Here is a 15,422-nt window from a genome sequence, read left to right as displayed (position 1 = left end):
ACAGATAAAATGCATTTTGTTGACAGACTTTATATGGATTTAATGATGCAGGATAAGAGATAAAAGCAAAGACTCATAGGTGTTATTTCTGCCTGATTTTTCAAAATGACCATATTCCAACTTGCTAAACAAAAACAAAAATAAGTATACTAGTACTATGTGTGTGTGTGTGTGTGTGTGTGTGTATTTGTGTGTGTGCTGTGAAAGAGAGAGAGAGGGAGGGAGAGGGAGAGAGGGAGGAAGGGCAGAGAGGGAGAGAGAGGGGGACTGAATTAGATAATAGAAAACTGTTTTAATAATTAAGAAACGGTTCATTCCCTTTCCTCTGGAAGTCAGTTAAGTTCAGTTTCTAGATGTTACATTGATTGGGAGAAATAAGAAATATAGTTTGAGCTGGAAAAGATTAACAGGGGAAGAAAAAAAATAGTAAGACATCAACAGGATCTCCAGAACAGAAGAGAGACAACAGAAAAATGGAATAGAGAATAATGAAGAATAAATATTTGGGGTTGTTTCCCATCTCGCTTTATTTTAAACTTGTTTGTGTTTACTTTACACCCCACTCTGAAGGATTTCTTACTGGGGAAAAACATATTGATTCAAAATGTTCTTGTAACATTGCTTGCAATGATCTTACATTTAATCTTGACACCTGTGGGATCAGGTGCTGAGCTGTGGGAATGGTTTCAGAAAGAAAGAGACCTTCTGCTTAGCAGGGGTTTCTCCCTATTTTCCAACCGTCCCCTCTGTTTATCACTCTTTTCCTAACATCAAACAAATTGTCTTCTACATTGTCTTCTCCTTACTGCTCCTGTGATTGCTTGTCTCTTGACTCTTCTTTTCATCCCCTTTCTAACTTATGGTGATATCAGCAGGAATTCTGTGAGTGTACATTTCTTTCATGCAGATGGATTAGAAGAATCGAGCACTCTATAACTCACACTTACTCTGGGTCAGTTTTTTCCCTTTACCAAAGGAGAGAATGAAAGATAAATTTACAGACAGAAAAGTTGGCTGTTCTTGAAAGCAATTTCTTCTGTTGCTAGAAATGATGCAGGAAAAATGGAATAGAGAGTAGAGTAGAGTAGGGTAGGGTAGGATCGAATAGAATAGAATAGAATAGAATAGAATAGAATAGAATAGAATAGAATAGAATAGAATAGAATAGAATAGAATAGAATTCATTATTGGCCAAGTGTGATTGGACACACAAGGAATTTGTCTCTGGTGCATATACTCTCAATGTACACACAGGGTCTGCTGAATAGCGGTTTGTATGGTCTGCCTATAAAAGATGCTTTGTGGTTTAGAAATCACAACAGGTCTGAATGTCCAATCCATATGTTCGTAGCTAGCTTTCTTCTTGTGCAGAGCATCCCAATATAAATAACATCTGAAATACAAAATAAGGACTTTTTTAATTTCTAAAAAAACAATGATCCTTGGAATAATCTCCTGCATTTTTCCCCCAAAATGCATTTTTTTCCAAAATGGCTGCAACTAACTACAGATGTTGATTTTAGACATTTCAAAATGTGATAAAACTTTGGGCCAGCCCAGCATCACTAAAGAAGTTCAATTCAGCTATTACAAAAGGACAGAGAGGCAAGACTGTCACAAATTAATGCATACAATTGTGAGAAATAATTCCGCAGAGCTAACCTAATGATGAAAGGTGATATTTGTTGCTTCAGGAAATGACGGGTGGGAATTGTGATGGGAATAACAGGAACCAAATCGCTCAGGAACATCAGTGTAAAGTCTTGATTCTAAAAAAAAGAAAGACATATTTACTGCAGACGAACATTAGGAAAGGGAAAGTAAAATAAAAATAATAAACCCTTGGTATAAATCTAGGGTGCTTATTACACTGGGCAAAACTGTGCATGTACAGTTCTGCCATTGCCCCTCCAAAAGCATTTTGCAGACGTGGAAAAGCTGCAGGAAGAGATAAGCCAAATTATCAAGGGACCGGAGAAACTCCCATATGAGGAAAAGTACTAATCCTCAGGGCTTTTCGACTTAGAATAAAGAGAAGGAGGACATGAGAGAAATACGACAAATTAGGCATGGTGTGGAGCAATTAAAATAATATGCGGTGAATTCAGAGTCATCCCAGTGAACTGAGTAATCAGAAGTACAGCTTCATCCAGCACATAAATGAACTGTGGAATTCGCTTTGTTTTATATAAGCGACGGCCACTGATTTAGGTCATTTTAGAAATCAATCACACACATTCTTGGAATATATCACTAGCTGCTAATGAGTTCCACTATCAGAGAGCCTGAGGCTTCTCAATCAGTTCCTGAAGGGAGGGGGGGGGAAAGCAACAGGATTATGGCCATAGCTCCATCTCATTGACAGGAGAGTTTTCATTGGCCGGTGGATCGCTGGAGAGGCAGTGGCATTTGTACGTTGGAAGAGACAGAATTCTGGTTTTAATCTAATAAGACTCTTCATACGATTTCATCCTTATCTAGGAGACCGCTTTGCCGTTTAATTAGCCTGAGTTCATATGCTGCACTTAGTTCTATCTGAAATCATTGGTTTCTTTGTGAAATGCTATTTGCTTCACTGGAGCCAATCTTTCTTTCTTCTTTGGTCAATAAGGCCACACCATGGCTAGGATTCATCTGTATGCATTTACTCAAACTCTCATGATCATGACCTTGATCTGGGTGAAATGGGGCATCGTTTGAACTAAGATATTTCAAATGGTCTAACTTACAGAATGTATCCCAATCTGGGACCGATGACTCACAAGGGAATAAATATTTCTGTGGCTGTTTCAGTACCACCAGCTGCTGCTGCTGCGCTGCTAGGCTGCTGCTGCTGCAGTCACATGATCTTCATTTTCAATGTTCTGTGACAATTTCCCAGCCATTCTTGCAATCCCTTGTTCCTCCCCCAACCAGCAGGAGCCAGTTACCTATCTGCTGGAAAGAGAAGGGAAGGGGAAAGATTTCTGATGCTCTGGATAGTTTCCCTTGAGGAAACTCAGTGGGGAAGTCAGCAGGTAGTTGGAAGTTCTTCCTGCTCCCACTGCTTTTTTGCCTAAACATTGTCATTCTGTTTCCTTGTTTAGGTAAAGGAAATATCTCTGAAATGATGACCCAATAGGGCATGGGTTTTCTCCTCATCTCTCGCTCTTTCTCTACTCTTTCTTCAGTGTGAACAGTTTCAACTACTATTACATCCTACAATATGCAATCTCTTGAAAAATGATTGCTTGCTCTCTGGCTTACACTGAATCTTTTTCTTCCAACCATTAACAAGTCCTTACATTTTCTTACTGAAAATAAATACTATTGAGTTTAATGGAACATTGCAAAGGTCCACTGATTTTCAACCAGTGGTTTGAAGCTACAATCCTATATAATTTACTTAGGGAAAAGCTTCAATTAATTCAGTGGAATAAATAGGTAGAATATTACACTTTGAGACCATCAGATTTCAATATTATATTCCTGCAGGAAAATCAACCTTCATTGAATATTTTTATTACAAAATATATACATAGTGAAATGGCTTGTCAACTTCCTCCCTCCCTCCGTCCCTCCCTGCTTTCTGACTGGCTCAGACAAACTAAGGATTGTTTAATGATTGTTAATTTTGACACAAAAATAAACATCTGTTCTTCTGAGAAGAATTATAAACACAATCTGCCTTCCTAGTAATAAATTACCCAGTGATTTCTGTTCTCCTTACTTATATAGATATTTATAATGACATTTACCTGTATTGTGAAATGCACACAACTCTTTTAGAATGCAGTCTGTCATCATTCCATTAGTTTGTGCAATGCTGGAGATCTTTGCTGTTGTTGATGGGTGCTATATTGGGGTAAATATAGGGAGTTACTATAAAACATATATTTAGATTAGTTTTATAAGCCTGTCTTAAATTTATGGTGAAGAAAGATTATGAGAAACCGTATTGTTCTTTTGAGAAACAAAATCCACTGATCTTTTCTGAAATATAATATTGGTCTCACTTAATTTTTCTCTTTTCTGGTGGACTGAGGAACCAATGTTGGTCCAATCATCCAAGAAATCAAGTCCATTGTCTTGGGCGACACAATGTAAATAGTGCTTATCACTCCAGCTTCATCTCATTCAAACCTATTTCTGCTTCTTTTGCACATGGCGGTTCATCTTACAAACGGAGACACAAACAGAGACACATTTTGTCACAAAATCCTATATGATATAACCAACTTTCCTGGAATATTTCTTACTCACAAGGGGATGCTCTTGTCCTATTTATGCTATTGTCAGCCACCTGAATGTATCCTAAAAATCTAGCCTTCTCCACTCATCATTTCAACTGGGAATTCTGGGAACGCTAATTCCAACCTATCTGAAGAGCACTATGTTTTGGAAGGCTGCCATAGCAAAAAAAAATACAATTGAGGTGGACTGAAAACATGTCTGGAGACTGTATGTTAAAATCTGGATTCTCCCCCCCACCCTCCCCCACCAAAGAGAACAGAATAGATCCATTGACTTTTATAAAAGGTACAAGCTAAAAAGCGTATAAGCAGATACAGCACTTTAGATTCTATCCTATGACATGTAGCATCTTATAATATGTATTAATTTGTCATAGTTGCAGGAAAAATCCAGCAGTGTCCTTTTCTAAGCTGAGGAAATGTACTGGAAACAGCGATAGCTATAGATTAATGCTGACTCTGCACTTTGGGCAAATACAAAAGAAGGTACCCAATTGAGAAATCACAGGCGCATTCCAGAAGAAATACAAGGAAAGTTAGTTGTGCCTGATGTCCAGGGCATAGCATCAGCAGCGTCAACCATCAGAAACACAAGAATGGGCTAAAAAGCAAGCAACTGATGGCATGCAGGCTCAGCAAAACCAGGCATTGCCAGAGACCCAAAAGTACAGGTAGTCCTCAACTCATTACCACAACTGAACCCAAAATATATATCACTAAGCAACTTAAGTGAATTTTGTCCTGTGTTATGACCTTTCTTGCCACGTTTGTTATGTGAATCACTGCCGCTGTTAAGTTACTAATGTCAACTCATAAAATATTTCTCTGGTCTTTTAGAGTTGCCAACAGAAAGGGAGGGGGGAGTAGTGTAGCAGCTGCAAAAACTTTCGGTGGATGTTTTCATAGATAGTTTCCTGGCGACCATCGTTTCTGCCTGTGCAAAATTCTAACTGGGAGGGTATGATTGATGACTCTTGGCTATGGATGTGTCCCATTGGAGAATAGGAATTATGATATACCCAGGGAGTGGGGGAAAACCAGGGTCAAGGGTGACAATGAATGATGTGTCTCAGAGTCGGCTACACCCAGGCAGCACCAGCATGTCTTCTCCTAATAAACCTTCTTTGAGCTTTGAAAACCAAGCTAGAGAATCATGTTTTAAATGGGGGTAACTACCAGAGCCCTGACAACTCACATGATTGCTATCTTAATCTGGCTTCCCCATTGACTTTGCTTATCAGAAGGTTGCAAAAAAAGAGATCATGTCACCCTAGGACACTGTGACCATCATGAATATGAACCAGTTGCCAACCATCTGAATTTGGATCACATCGACGTGGAGATGTTGCAACGGTTGTAAGTCTGAAAAGCAATCACAAAAGCAATCCTTTCTTTCGGTGCCATTGTAACTTCGAACAGTCACTTGATGGATGGTTGTAAGTCGAGGACTACCTGGAGTCCAGGAATCATACACCAGAGTCCCACAGTCCCAGAGCAAAGTAAGAAGAAAGAATAGAGTAATGTAGGCCTAATAGAGGGGAGTGGTTTCCAATGGAGAGGCAGTTCCTGAGCCTTCCTCTAAAGAGGGACTCAGTTAGCAACGTTGTCCCACATGCTTCTTGATTGAGTAGGTTGCCTTTGGTCCTGCTCACATCTCGGGGTTCGTGCCCTGCCAGGCTCTGGGTCCTCCTCATTTGAATCTGCCCTCCCCTATTCTTGATGATTTCCTGCCAGGTCAGTTTTAGGGCGTGAATTGTCTGCTGGCTGCCAAGGCTGACAACTTGGCAGCCAGCAAGCTCCTTAGCCTCTAACTCTAAGGAGTAAGAGAAGACCATAGCCAGCGCTGCTCCTCACTGCAATGGATGAGGACACGTCCAAATGATTCAGCATTTTCTTTGTTTGTTGATCTTCTCATATGCCCCTCAGCCACAAGACTTAAAATGCTGTATTCAAATCAGTCTCTCGAGCGCAGCGCTACTGACGTCAATGAGGCTACACAGTTGTGTGTTATTGGGGAATATTGGTCTTTTATGAACAGCATTCATTATCTAGGAATCAAAGAGATGTCTAATATTAGGGGAATCTGCCGTTAATGCTTAAGATGAAGCTGCTGAATTCTCAGGCCTCGCAACTCCACTGAAAAAACATCAAATTCATTTTTATACAATCAGATATTTATTGAAATGGGTTAGTACTGAGCTATATTTTTTAAAAAGTAAAGTATTGCCACCTGCATCTATAACTGCTACATATATGTATTGCATAAAATCCTTCTTCCTTCCTTCTTTCTGTCCTTCCGCAGTTCTAAATATAATTTCTGGAGACAAATATCGTATGCAATCGATGCAAGGCAATTAACCTGTAAGCAGAAAATAATGTTTTTAATTTAAGAAGCATCCCTGCCTTCAGATGTAAGTTACTGTAAAGACATTGTTCCAGCAATGGAGCAAGAACCTTACAAATGACTGGTAACCCTAAGTAGTGGGATGGGGGGGAAGAGGTTTTTGTCTCTAGATATTGTTAACTGGAGATCCGAGAAGTAAGATCCTTAGGAGCTCTCTGGTGTCCCAAAGCCCAGGGATATACCTAGAATCTGTAATGTAAAGTTGGAGGGGAACATTGAAAAGCTACAGGCAGAAATATTGGGATGTGCTTCTGCTTTCCAGGGCTGGCTTGTCTAGCTGGGTACTTCTATAGCAGGGGTCCCCAACCACCGGGCCCCGGACTGGTACCGGTCCGTGGATCATTTTGTACCGGGCCGCCTACTTTGCTTGGGCGCCACCATCTTGTTTCGACGGCGCTTGAGAAAGTGCTTCCGGGTGAGCTTGTCGGTCATCGGTTGGAAAGCGGCGTTTGGGTGCTGAAGGAATCCTCGCGCCTTAGTTTCGTCAAAGAGGAGGGGCGGCTTCGAACGAAGAGCCGTCCCAATGGCGGTGGAGTCTCACGTTACTCAGGAGGAGATTAAGAAAGAGCCCGAAAACCCATTGACCATGAGAAGGTACAAAGGAGGAGTTGAAGGTGGCAGGGAGAAGCGGGGGATGGCTGGCTGGCCGGTCGCTCGGCTCACCTTGCCTTGGTCGTGCGTGCTGATGCCGGCACCGGTCCGTGGATCATTTTGTGATGCCAGTACTGGACCGTGGTACAAAAAAGGTTGGGGACCACTGCTCTATAGTACTTCTACATTCTACAGTCGCTATATGTTTTGGTTGTTGTGTTGTGTTTTGCTTTGCTTTGCTTTGCTTTGCTTTTCATTCAATTTACAGATTTGTGTAGGAATTCTCAAATTTTGTGGTACCCTGACTGCACTTCGATATTTAGTAGATTTGAACTGGGAAAATATATATGCAACTTGTGAAGATGCAAGAAGAGGTGGCATATTATCTATATTTACTTTTTTCTCATGCTCATCTTCATTTGAAAAAAAAAGAAAAGAAAACCTTAAGGTTTGTTGGCTAAATCTGCAAGATTTGTTTCCACACATCCTTTTGATGGTTTTATGCTCTCAGCAGGCAGCTTTCTCTTACAAATAACACCCTGAGGACAATTTTTCAGTGGCAAAAACACTTGTGAAACCAAAAAGTATGCAACTTTCATCCTGCTCTGTTGACTTAGACTTCCCTTTATCAGCACTGCCATAAGCACTACTATAAAAGATGAATGGACATCTTTGGCTTCTCTATTATATCATCCTCTAAACTTGTCTCATTTCTAGAAGTTTAAAGTAATATACCTTGGTGTCTGCAGTTGGGTACCTGAGAGGATATACCTAACAGGTGTAAAATGTGCAAGCCAAATGGAAGAAAAGACTTCAGAGATTCCAGAAAAACAGCTGTGTCAGAGTGTTTGCAGGATGACTACTATTGTGAGACAACCCAGGAGCAAACCACAGCATACAGAGGCTTAGTCTTTTAACAGTGGTTTATATATAAGACTGCTATATACATACATACACGTGTTAGGCACATACCAGGCAATCAATCAATCTTCAACTCTACACAGAGAACTACAATGGAGGTAGAACACAAGGAGAGAGAGAGAGACTCCCTCTCATGGCCTCCCTTATATAGACAGCTTCTTAAAGTGGCAATACCCCTGCTGACCATCCTCAGTCTTAAAGCGGCAATAACCCTGCTGACTCACCATCATTGCATCAGCATTTACAACAGCCTTACGGAAGCTGGTCAGTTATTAAATCTTCATTACCTTAACAAGCTGCAAAGCAAGAACATGGTCTGAAAAGCCCCTCACACTGTCTGGACAAAATGGCTGTGACTTTCCTCTAATTCACTTGCAACTCTCCAAGGGATAGAACTCAGAGTGTAAGAATCCCTAAATAAATGATTACTGGTTTTGGCCTAAGCTTTATTGTCTTGGTATAGCTAATCTATTTCCGCAGGTTCTTACTTTGTTGCTTTCATTAAAATAATGTTTCACTTTACCATTAATTACCTTTTGTTACTCTGCTGGTTGCTCCCCAAAACACTTGCATTCAATAACTTCGGCTAAAAAAGAGAAAACAGAAGCGTTCATGTTTACATGTTCTCTTTTCATCTCCCCCACCCCCCAAAAAAACCAGGGACTTCCCCCCAAAAAACCAGGGACTTTCCCCAAGATGGCATGCTGAGCTGCAGGCGATCTTTTTCCTCTTTCATCAATGAACAGCTGAGTTGGCCCCCCAAAGCTGGATATTTGGTGGCTTTGCTCCCTAGATATGAATGGGGGCAACTAGGGACCACCTAAGAAAATGCACCTTTGGAGGAGAGGGATCTTGAAGATCATAATCAAAAAGGCATTAAGAGTTGTTAACCTTATTTCGTGAAGCTTCTTCTCCAGCAACATTGAATTGCTAACTAGGGCATACAAAACCTTTGCTATACCAATTCTCGAATACAGCTTGCCTGCCTGGAACCCTCACTGTATATCAGACATTAACATGATTCAGCAGGTTCAGAGGTATTTCTCGAGAAAAGTACTCCACTCCTCTACTCACAATAGAATTCCCTATGCCTCCAGGCTTAAAATTTTGGGCTTGGACAATCTGGAACCGCACCACCTGCGGCCCGATCTAAGCATAGTTCACAAAATTGTCTGCTGCAACATCTTGCCTGTCACTGACTTCTTCAGCTTCAACCACAATAATACATGGGCAAACAATTGATATGAACTCAAGATAAACTGCTCCAAACTCTATGGCAGAAAATATGACTTCAGCAACAAAGTGGTCAACACCTGGAATGCCCTACCTGATACTGTTGTTACAGCCTCAAACCCTCACAGCTTTAACCTCAAACTAACCACTATTGATCTCACCCCAATCCTAAGAGGTCCTTAAAGGGGGTGTGCATAAGTGCAGCAGCCTGCCTACTGTTCCTGTCTTACTGTCCCCATTTATCTGTATTTACTTCCTTTGTTCATGGTTATGTTCATACCTATACTTGTTATCTTGTATATGTTTGACAAACAAATAAAATAAAAAATAAAAATAAATAATTCATGACGAGCAATAGAAAAGTTGGGTCTTTTATCATCTTTTCCCTTCAGTTGCTCATTTTAAAAAAAACACAAGCCTTTAATTGCTTTTAAAACTGTCCTATTTTTTATTTATATTTTAATAAACCAATTGATCACTGACCTATCCAAAAATAAAATAAAATGTATCAAAGTGTTCCAATGAAGAAGCCTAAATTAAGCAGAATTATTATTGGCCCTGGGTAGAACTCTTTCACCTAGCAGAAACAGCCACATCCATACTCCAGACTGGATACTAGAGACTAGAAGTGTAGATCACTTCCTGAGTATGCCTCATATGCATTCCTGCTGACCACAGCATTCAACATAATTAGCTCTGATACTCTTTTTTATTGCTCATTCTCTTGTATGGTAACCCAAAATGTAGTGTGAATAAAAAAGAACTAGTATCCTGCTTGAGACAACAGAGGGGATTAGTCCCTCTTTCTCTCTGTCTCTCTCCCTCCCTCCCTCCCTCCCTCTCTCTCTCTCTCTCTCTCTCATTTGTTACCAAATAAATGATTCGTTGGAATTAAAATTGATATAATCTATGTTTCTAATCATTGTTCTTAATATAGTGAGTATATATGCATAAATGTATTCATTGCTGTTAGAAAAACCACATAGTCGTCTTGTTTTTCCAAATGGAACTGAATCTATCAGTTTTCTATTCAAATGTTCAGAATCTGTTCAGGGTTTTTATTATGCTAGTGCCTTCATCGTGAAAACTTAGGGAAGATATAGAGGAGATTATTTTATATTTGTCCACATCAGTAATAATTGATAATTGTCTGCACTCCAGGGTCTAAAGGAAGAGATTGCCAGCCCTACCTGGAGAGGGGACTGACAAATGATTTTGCTCCAGGATTGACAATTGTTCCCCATATCTAAGGGACTGTTTATATTATGCATGGCTCCAGCCACAGTCTTCACTGCTACCATGATCGATCTAAGTTCTTTTCTTTTTGGAAGATTGAAAAGACAGTGAAAATTAGAAGTATGGCTATTGCAGAGGTGGACCTTTTGGATCTGTGGACCATATACAATCCTTATTATCATTTTTGCAGCCTGTAGAACATCTCAGAAATGTAAATTTCTTTTGCATTTTTAAGGGGATGAGGGTCTTTAAAGTATACCTTAAAAGCATTCATACAAATCAGCTGTTATGCCTATTTTAGCTGATTTCTATAGCTGGATAGATGATGGCTGACTACAGCTCTGCATGGTCTCTGTTACATTACAAATTGTTGTTATGAAAAACAATTAGATATATTTTCCCCTTAATCTCATTCTGCCTGATCTGATTAAAACTGTATTTTTATCACAAAACTGGATTCATTAAATGGGCAGATGATAGATATATTGAAGATAATTATCAACAAACAATGCCAAACCATGTTTCTAATTACGTCAGTCTTCCTGCCAGAATAATTAGGATTGTTCCCAAGTTGAATCAGACACAGTCTTGTAGAGTATGTTAAAATCTGAGTATTTATACTGGATCTGCATCAGTTTTTACTCTAATATTAGCTATTGAAAAAAGAGACAGTTAATGAAAGTGCAATATTAGTACCTGGCATTAACTTTAATTATTGGAGAAATAATTAACTGGCAAAAGAGTAAACAGGTAATGTCATCTAGTGAAAAATGTATAGCTTTTTGTGATGAAATCTGGGAAGGTGGAATCTAAGTCTCTAGGGGCCAGGTGATTCATTGGGAGAAAAAGAAGTGGAACTGGAAGTATCAGTTGTCTCTAAAGGTAGTTGTAAGGATGAAGTCAGCAGAAGTGTGGGTGATTATAAAGGGACATTCAGTACAATTTAATCTGAGCTTTTTCTTGAACAATGCAAAAAAAAAATTACAGTCATTTTCTTGTCATTTATCTGTATACAGTGGTATGGGTGGTAATCAGAGGTGGTATTCAGCAGGTTCTCACCAGTTCTGGAGAACCAGTAGCAGAAATGTTGAGTGGTTCGGAGAACCGGCAAATACCACCTCTGACTGGAGATTTTACAGTATCCTTCCCCTGCCACACCCACCAAGCCACGCCCACAGAACCGGTAGTAAAAATTTGGTGGTAATGAAATTTAAGAAAGTGAAAGGTGGAAGAAACTTAGCCACTGAATCACCATCTACCCTAACTTTTGTTGTTCCGTCATTAAGTTGTGTCCAACTCTTCATGACCCCGTGTTTAGCCTTTTGGTACTGTCCATGGTACTGTTCTTGCCAAGGATACTGGAGCAGTTACCATTTCCTTCTCTGGTGGACCACGTTTTGTCAGAATTCTCCTCTATGACCTGTCCATCTTGGATGGCTTAGCTCATAGCTTCTTTAAGCTGCACAAGCTCCTTTGCCATGAAAGGCAGTGATCCGTGAGAGGGATCTACCCTCATACTGTCTGCATAAAATCAATACATGTACCTATTTTTAAAGGTGGCCATCATATCCTTTGGACTATACCAATTGACTATATCTAGGGAAGTGGTCCAGCATGGGAGAGGGAGATGTGTGAATGGCAAGCACACGTACATCCTTCACTCACATGAATGGAGTTTCGTGCATGACCAGAGGGTGCTTCAGGGGAGGGCACCTGTGCTCACGCACAAAGCTCCACTCGCACGAGCAGAGGGTGCTTGCACACAAAGTTCCATTGATGCGAATGGAGCTTTAAATGCCAGTACAAAGGCCCACTGCCCACGCTTCCCAGTTTGAAACAGGCCACAGCCCAGTAATGGGTCCCACCCAGAAGGTTGGGGACCCCTGATCTAGGGGACAGGAAAGATATCTCTTTGTTCTGAATTTTACAAAGAATTTGCTCATGTAACACTTCCTCATTTTTATGTGCAAATCAAAACATGGTTACATGCTTTCAGAAAATCTGTGAAATAATTTGCAGCTAAAACTGTCCAAAACAAACTAATACATAGTACATACAAATACACATTATATTAGAGAGAACATTTGCGCAAAATTATGTAACGTAGAAAAATGCAAATATTAGGAGAAATGTGCACAATATTATGTATGAATCTTCATTTGAACTAATTTAAAAATTGCAAATTGATGCAGAACTAAAACAGAACAAACGTGGATAATGAGAAACTGAATAAAATTATTCCTGACAGATTCATCCTCCCTATGGGCTTGTTCTTATATTTAGCATTCCTAACTAACTTTGTCCCTTTTCAGTGGGGATTCCAAAATCATACTTACCTATAACTGACACAAACTATTTGCCAAGATTTTTAACTATGCAAGAACATGATCCAGTCAATGGTTTAGTGGTTTTACCCCCAAATTTGGGACTTTTACAGCCCATTTAATATGTCAGAACTTATGTTACAAAGTTTATTAAGAATGTCAACATACATTTCTTTACCATAAATCACACTTTCACACAGCCTGATTTCTCTTAAGTGGTTTCTCAAGAGTCTTAAACCAATCAAAGTTGCTTTTTGTTCTAGCCGCCCTATAAGAAAATATGTTCACTAAATTAGAGGACATCTCCAAAAGTCTCCAAACAGATTTGAATTTGTTCCATGGTTAAATCTTTGTTTAGAAAAACTCAAACTTGAAATCTATGAAATAAAAATAGATGAAAAGATTACTTCACCACAAAATGACTGAAGGGAACCCTCATAAATATCATTATATGCCTTTATAAATATCATTATAAGGCAGTAAGCAAAGTTTTCAGATACGTTTAAGATAGGGCAATATTCCTCATTCTTCTTTCTCTCTCAACTTAATTTTTGGCAGGGTTGTGCCTTTCCTTTCTGAGAACGTTGCCAAATAGCAATAGCACTTAGACTTATATACCGCTTTATAGTGCTATATACCGCAGTTTACAGAGTCAACATATTGCCCCCAAAAATCTGGGTCCTCATTTTACCCACCTCAGAACGATTGGAAGGCTGAGTCAACCTTGAGCCTGGTGGGATTCGATCTGCCAAACTGTAGGCAGCTGGCTGCAAAAGTAGCTTGCAGTTCTGCACTCTAACCACTGCGCCACAGAGGCTCCTCATAGATGACTTTCTATACTTATAATCATTTTGTGACGGACTTAACAACTTCACAGAAAATTTCTACCATTAATGCATGGGACTCAAAGGTTACGACTACAGATAGATAGTCCTCGACGTATGACCACAGTTAAGCCCAACTTTTCTGTTGCTAAGCAAGTCAGTTGTTAAGTGAGTTTCGCCCCATTTTGTGACCCTTTTTACCCCAGTTGTTCAGTGAATCACTGCAGTTGTTAAGTGAATCAAGTGGTCATTCAGCAAATATGGCTTCCCCCATTGACTTTGTTTGCCGGAAGCCCGCTGGGAGGTTGTAAATGATGATCATTTATCCTAGGACAGTGCAACTATCATAAATCCATGCCAATTGCTAAGCACCAGAATTTTGATCATACGACCCTGGGGATGCTGCAACGAAAATGTGAAAACCAGTCAGAAGTCACTGTTGCAGTGTCATTGTAACTTCAAATAGTCACTAAATGAATAGGTGTAAGTCAAGGACTACTTGTAGACATCTGCATAGCCACTTGCTTTAAATTTCACTCTTCTATTTTTGAATTCTGGTACCCCAACTCAGGAAAATCAAGATTTGCTCTTAGGTCAATATGTTTATGATGATAAGACACTGGGACAGTTATTTATGACAGACATAAGAGAGGTGGCCTTATTCAGATTCAGCCGAGTTCTGTACAATGCAACGTTTAAGTGACCTGAATACAAAAGCTACACCATTTTGAGTGACCTTACCTTATCTTATCTTCCAAATGTCGTAGACATAAACTGTGCCAATAGTTAGAAGCTGAAAAGGAGAAGAAAAAAATGTTTCCCCAGGAAAGCGAAATGCACCAACTGCTTCTCGGATCTGTTGTTTGCACTATTTTCTAATTAAGTGGACAGAGGGCCTTATGCATTTTGAAACCCATCACAATAAAATGCAATTTAATTGTATGGCACCGTTACAAAAACCTGCAGATTCACTCGTCTCATCTGCCCGGATTGGACCAGCTGAGAAATACATCCTCTCAACTAGCTCGGCAATTAATTGCAGCGGCGGGAACCAGTAGACAGAATATGCCTTCTGAAAAGTACTTTAGCCAAAGAGGCCTATCAGATGTTGTGACAAGTGGGAGGAAGATTTATCCAGGAGATGGTCAGTAAAATCTAACAAAGTCATGCCACTGAAAGATTTGGGAGAGAGCAATTCCCCTTCCTTTTTATGGCCTCCCATTTCACATCTCCCCTGAGGATTTGAGGGGCTGAAGGGAGTGGCTGCCATAGTAAGATTGGTTGCGGTTAATATTCTCAGCAAGGTTGCAGCAGCTTTGCTTTGGAGCCATTTTTTAAAATATATAAACCTGCAGATTCACTCGTCTCATCTGCCCGGATTGGACCAGCTGATATAGCACCCACAACTTTGAATTAGTTGTTCTACGTGTCAGAAAGGTTTTCCTAAGTTGTAGGTTGGTTCTCGCCTTGATTAGTTTCCATTCATTGTTCTCCCTTCAGGGGCTTTGAAGAATAAGTTGAACCCCATCTTCTTTGTGGCAGCCCTCTAGATATTGGAATATTGATTTAATGTCACCCCATTCCTTCTTTTCATTAGACTAGGCATACTCAATTCCCGCAATCGTTCTTCACATGTTTTAGCCTCTAATCTCCTAAA

The 15,422-nt window shown here is 39.9% G+C and overlaps 1 long non-coding RNA gene across 2 annotated transcripts; it reads right to left on the bottom strand.

Moving 5' to 3' along the window:
* Positions 1-734: 734 nt before the first annotated feature.
* Positions 735-15,063, bottom strand: LOC148132897 (uncharacterized). Of its 2 annotated transcripts, none has more exons than XR_015750410.1 (4): positions 14,507-15,063; positions 3,738-3,834; positions 2,730-2,937; positions 735-1,769 (listed from the first exon to the last, which is right to left on the bottom strand). It is a non-coding gene; the product is annotated as an uncharacterized LOC148132897 (long non-coding RNA). The 2 variants fall into 2 exon arrangements; XR_015750408.1 differs by having other exon boundaries at positions 2,730-2,934.
* Between the last annotated feature and the right edge of the window lie 359 nt (positions 15,064-15,422).

The sequence above is a fragment of the Notechis scutatus genome, chromosome 1 (genome assembly GCF_049901735.1).
Source record: "Notechis scutatus isolate UNSWTSFEM ecotype Mainland chromosome 1, rNotScu1.2, whole genome shotgun sequence".
In the NCBI taxonomy this organism is placed as follows: Eukaryota; Metazoa; Chordata; class Lepidosauria; order Squamata; family Elapidae; genus Notechis; species Notechis scutatus.
The sequence above is the reverse complement of the archived record's forward strand: the minus strand, read 5'-3'. Positions and strand labels throughout refer to the sequence as shown.